General features: G+C 37.1%; 1 long non-coding RNA gene across 1 annotated transcript in view; it reads left to right on the plus strand.

Moving 5' to 3' along the window:
* Positions 1-5,218, plus strand: part of LOC117828129 — a 50,993-nt gene extending 45,775 nt beyond the window's left edge. Inside the window, exon 3 of the long non-coding RNA XR_004634336.1 lies at positions 4,868-5,218. This is a non-coding gene — a long non-coding RNA (uncharacterized LOC117828129). The remainder of the gene's footprint in view (positions 1-4,867) is intronic.
* Positions 5,219-6,000: the final 782 nt, after the last annotated feature.

The raw sequence follows: 6,000 nt of genomic DNA on the forward strand, positions 1-6,000 counted from the left end.
GGATGATGGCTTGTTCCTACACTGCATATCCTCAAGTTTATTCAGATTAAACATGCACATACACACAAAGATACACAAACACATACACTATTTTCCCAGTTATAAAGTCATATTATTTGTATACATTATTTCTCATTGAGGATTGCTTCATAAGAATGAAAAGAACATTTGGATGATAAAACATTTTACAATACAGCACTTTTGTAACAAGATAACTTGAAGATACATTTCAACCTGAAGGGAATTCTCCTCTTAGCTCTTTTGATAAAAATTTGTCTCTTCCTTATTGAAAGTTTTGTCTTTATTTTGTTTGAGTCTCCCATCCAGAAAAACTCTGGAAATTGAGAACACTCCATCAAGAGTGTAATTCCTAAAGTTTAATTTTTTTTACTTTTGAAGACAAGGCAAATTTATTTGTATAGCGCATTTCATACACGAAGGCAACTCAATGTGCTCAACGCTAAAACATTAAAAGTATTGGAAACATTCAGACAAGCATAAAAGAACACAATTAAAATGACAAATATAATAAACCATAGAAAAGGAAAGGAAAATTAGAAATATGTTGAAAATAAAATCAAAATTTGCATTTAAAGCGAGGTAAATTGAGCAAAGATAGGAAGGCATTTGCAAATTAAAAAAAAAAAGTAAAGGTTTAAGAATTACTGTAAGAAATAAGGAACAAGCATTATATTTACCTACCTAGTATGACATCACCAGAAGCACCCTGTAGATTAGAGCTGTAAACACAAACTGTGAACACTGAGATTTTTGACTTTAATCTGTTAAACAAACATTGAAGATATGATGAATATTTATTTGCACAGAGCATGACGAATTATCAATCTGACCTTTTCAAAAAAGTAAAAAAAAAAAAAGGATAATGCATAATCAAGATGTCACCTCACTGGGACATTGCCTGTGTCCCAGTTAACATGTGGGCTGCTGTTCAGGCACATTTACAAGTCTGCCTCAAATGCCAGACATCTCATATTCATGCCTAAAATGAGTCACTGAGCTGAACAATTTATTTTGAAAAAAAAGAAGCTTGATTCATTTCTGTGTTACCGTTTGAAGTTTTAATATATTTTTTGGAGGGGGGAGGCATTTTAGAGTTGTTGGGTTTTTTTTAACATAAAACAGCTGATTAGAGATAGGGAAAGTAAGGAGTAGAGTAGAAATACCCAAATGAGAGGGTGCTTCGGTATTCTACGATTTTCCCAGTCATCTAAAACATATTCATCACAGCTAAGTACTTAAAATGTAACATTGCAATGTTGTGATATACTTTTGTAGAGTGTGTTGTATTGTGTATATTATACGTGTTAAAATTAAACCAATTTTGCTAAAGAAGATGTTTAAGCAGACTGAATATCTCAATAGTTGTTGGATGTATGATACAATTTTCCATGATCAGTCATTATCCCAGAGGAGGAACATTTGCTGACATCTGGCATGCCACCACGAGAATCACATTTATGGTAGACTTTGAAGTATCCCAAAACCCACAATTGTTCTTAGGGATGCTTTAATTTTACCTTCTTTACTGCCTAAATCACTTTATTCCCTGTTTTGATAAAATGGTTTTCTACTAAAGGGACTTCCTGTAGACTACATTTCTGTGTTGAATGAAAGCAGCTAAAATAAAGATCAAGAATAGAAGTTTGATGTCCTGGCCCCCCTGAAGATACAGTAGCTCTTTTGTTGTTTTGGATGTGAAATGAAACTTGAATCTTGAAACCTGAAAACAACAGTTTGAGTGCCTGACCTTCTTTCAGAGGGATGCATCAGACCATTCTTACCTACGAGCTCTCATCTTGTATTTTGACAGCCAGCAATGAGTGACAAGCTCTGTTTCTGCACCCACTTACTTCACTCTGCTCCAGCTGTTATCTCTTGGCTAAACTGGATGGTTCAGTGTAACGGCTGTGATCATCAATCTGACTCAGCCAATAGGCTTTCATCAATGACTCATTCAGTAAAAACAAGGGGATGAAATTATGTTTCAGTGAAAGTGTGTGTTGCAACACCCAAGACGTGCCTGGTCTTGAGAACTAATTATCATTGTTATGGGGTTTAAATCAATCAGAATCAAGTATTTAACACAGATGGGTGGGGTTAATATTGAACAGATTCATCCATTCATATTTAAGAATTCACAAGTGGGACAAAAATACTGAAGGCTACCAAAAGAAACCCATCCAATATTTAAGCCAAAGCACCTGCAAAATTCTTCCACATTTTCAGGCAGATTTGGATGTTTTTAAATGTCTCAAATGTTCAGCTTTTATATTTTCTAATGAAATGCCAACAAAATTAGCCTCAGCTTTGCTGTAATGCTCTTTAGTGCTAAACTGAACACAGAAAACATAAAAGCTTTGTAGCATGCCCATGTTAGCTCAGTTGTTGTAAGCTTATTAGTATACTAATAGTAGCGCTAAGCCCAAAGCCCTGCTGTTCCACACAGTGCTGCTGGCATGACAATGGACTGTCAGTCTTTTCTTTTATTTCCCGTTAATAAAACTTCAGTTGTTTTTGTTCTGGAAACTTCATTTTCATATATTCTGTGCTGTATCTTCCTTATTGTGCTCTACTCAGTTCTGTTCTGCGCTGTCTAATTGTATTCTGCAGGATTCAAGGTCTCCCCCTCTCTCTCTATGTGTGAAGTTGTTTAGAAGTCTATAATTTTCCGGCCTACTTATACTGCCACTGGCCCAAAACTCTGCTCATTCATCAAAATGTCTCTTTTAAACAATCCTCTCCGTCCTCCCCACTCTCAGTCTCTCTCTCTCTCTCTCTCTCTCTCTCTCTCTCTCTCTCTCTCTCTCCCTCTCCCTCTCTCTCTCTCTCTCTCCCTCTCCCTCTCTCTCTCTCTCTCTCTCTCTCTCTCTCTCTCTCTCTCTCTGTCTCCCTCTCTCTGTCTGTCTGGCAGTGTCTTAATTTTCACATCAAAGTTGCTTTCTTGGCAAAACTATCAAAATCAACAATATTTTCTAAGTTGTTTTGAATGCAGTGCAGTTTTGCAAAATTGAATAAAAAATGTATAGAAAATTGAGAAAGGAAACAGATTATGTCAGACACTAAAAGAAAAGGTTGTTTACAATAAGAATAATTGCTTTTTTGCTCTTACCGACAGAAAAATGAGGAACTGCCAATAGCAGGGATGGAAGCGTTTGGTGTTTCAATAAAACTTTTTAGTAATAGGCCTAAATCAAAGCCTGAGCTGTATAATATTATTTTCACAGCTTCAATTTTATAATCTCTCTGTAAGAAAATTTCAGTTCTTTGCTCTGTCTCTATCTGCTCTGTGTTTCTCTATCCATTGAGCTGGTTGTTCTATTGTTTTTGCTCATCTCACGATGTAAATCTCTCTCCCTGCCTTTGCCTTCCTCCCTCTCTGTGAGCTGTGGCATGAATTTGTAATTATTTTCCCTTCAAAACCCATAAAACATGTTCAGCTACAGCACCCCGACACACACACATGCAGGCACGCATGCACACACACACACACACACACGCACCCACGCACGCACGCACACACACTCGCGCGCACAAGAATGCACATATCAGTCTTGTCCTGTTTGTCATTATCAATCCATTTGGGGATTTGTGGATTTTCTCTGTAAAACTTAAAGGCTTGTTTTTCTGTTGAACAAAACCACATCAGAAAAGCACACACACACACACATATACACACATACACACATACACACAAGATGACATCCATATACAAATGACTTTGTTGTCTATGGTTGAAATTATTTGCACACACACACACACACACACACACACACACACACACACACACACACACACACACACACACACACACACACACACACACACACACACACATACAGAGGCGCCACATGAATCTCCAAGGAATATAAGCCACACTGTTTGAAGATAAGAATTTTTCCTGTCTTCCTCTTCTTCTTCTTCTTCTTCTTCTTCTTCCTCTACTTGTTCTTCTTTTTCTACTTCTTCTTCTTCTTGTGTGTTTTTGTGTATGCATATGCCTCCTAGGCCTTATATGAAAAATTAAGTTTGAGGGATTCATCTGTTCGAAAACATTTGACACACATTGAGGCACTGCACTCACTTCATTCTTTTCTCCTTTTATTGCACACTTTAAAACCAGAGTCTTGAACACAAACATACACACAAAACATTAACACTATCAAATAAAGGTTTACGATAGTTTCAGTAAAGGAAGGGAAACCACTCAAATTTTGAACAGTCCTATAAGGACTGAACTTCTACTGTGAACACATTTTATTATTTAAATTGATGAATTTTCATATAATGGGGCTCTCAATTGCTAAGGCAGTCAGGTTGTTTAAAAAGACAAACATGTGCTCTGAACTGAATGCATGAGGTGTGGCTATGGCGCGTTGAAAGGAAGCAGTGTGGACACTGTTGGATGAACATTGATTAAATATCTATATGTGAAGTATGGGTAGAGGGCATGTGACAGTGGTACATTGGACATCTTGTTAACTCGTCCAAAATGTCTTGTTAATACTGGTATTTTGTCATTCTCATTATTTGTGCATTATTTTATTATTGTTATTTTTTCTTTATTGTCTGATACAGTAGTTTTCTTCTCTGTTTGTTGTTTTGTCTATTTGTCTGTTTGTTTTTTATTATCTTTCATGCCAGTCAAAGTCACACATTTTATCGTGATTCTTATTTTTTTTTCACTCTTCGGCTCAGCACTATTTTGTCCTGTATGTTGTGGATATGTGTTGTTTAAAATTCAAAATCCAATAAGACTTGAGTCATAAAAAAAAAAAAAGACAAACATGTAGTTTTATTGGTTCAACCAAGTTTTTACTGTTCTTCTAATCATGTTATAAAAACATAGGCTACGTGTATGGAGCCTAACATCGGACTCCCACCAGATCTGTGTCCATCTCCGTTCTGCTGTGGTCCAGCTCCCAGCTCTCTCGTCCATCAACACCCACCGGCTGCGTTTCCAGAATGGACGAAGAGCAGGACCGCCGGACAGCTTGGGACATGTGACCAAGGTTTTCCAGTGGTTATTACTGAATCCATGATTATCCGACTACTATCCTCATCCACATTGTCTTTATTGGCCTCTTAAAAACCTCTGACCTGTTAACTCCAGACCTGGCTCTGCTCATTATGATGGTTTGTTGTTGTAGTTAAATGAAATGCAATCTAGCGATAATACAGTTTTTTATTCCGAAAATAACCAGATGTTTTATTATTTATTTATTTACTGTACTTATAGTTTATTTGCTGGGGACAGATAGGGTATACATAGACAACCTGAGAACAGCCATCCCATGCAAGTATCATAGCGTTTGAAGCATATGCTAATCTGCAACACCTGTACCTAGAAGGGCTTTTGAGAGAATAAAATAATAAAACAGTAAGTTCAAATGCATAACAAAAAGTATAAGTACAGCTAAATCTTATTTTTTCTTTTGGAGACCGACTTCCTGTCTCGCTTGATCTGCTGTGTAGGGTTAAGCGTTGTGCTCCGGCATTAGGCAAAAATAGAAGTCATCAGCCAAATTCCACCAGAACCGTGTCCTTCTCTGATCCGTCACAGCACCAGACACTGATAGGTTTCTATTCTAGTCAATGTGTTAACTTGACAATGGAGTGGAACCAGTGGTATTTAACATATTGACCAGATAGAAACCTGTCAGATCTGTGCCGTGATGGATCAGAGACGGGCCTGACACGGATCTGGTGGAATTTGGACACTGGAATTTGCAGTGTTGAAAAAGTTGCTGAAACAGTGGTTGTTTTTAGGTTTTTTAAAGTGTTTTAAAGTTGTGAACAGCTTCTGTGTGCACAATAAGAGTGGTTTAAAGAAGAGATATTTTCAAATTAGGCTAACAGTCATAAGGGGTGAAGGGGTTCAGCTTTTTGACCAATGACAGTCACATGACTGCATAATGATTTCAGGATCTACTGTTTGTACGTTAAGAAAGTTCAACCAAACAGGCAATATTATGTACACAT

This window comes from Notolabrus celidotus, chromosome 16 (assembly GCF_009762535.1).
Source record: "Notolabrus celidotus isolate fNotCel1 chromosome 16, fNotCel1.pri, whole genome shotgun sequence".
Classification (NCBI taxonomy): Eukaryota; Metazoa; Chordata; class Actinopteri; order Labriformes; family Labridae; genus Notolabrus; species Notolabrus celidotus.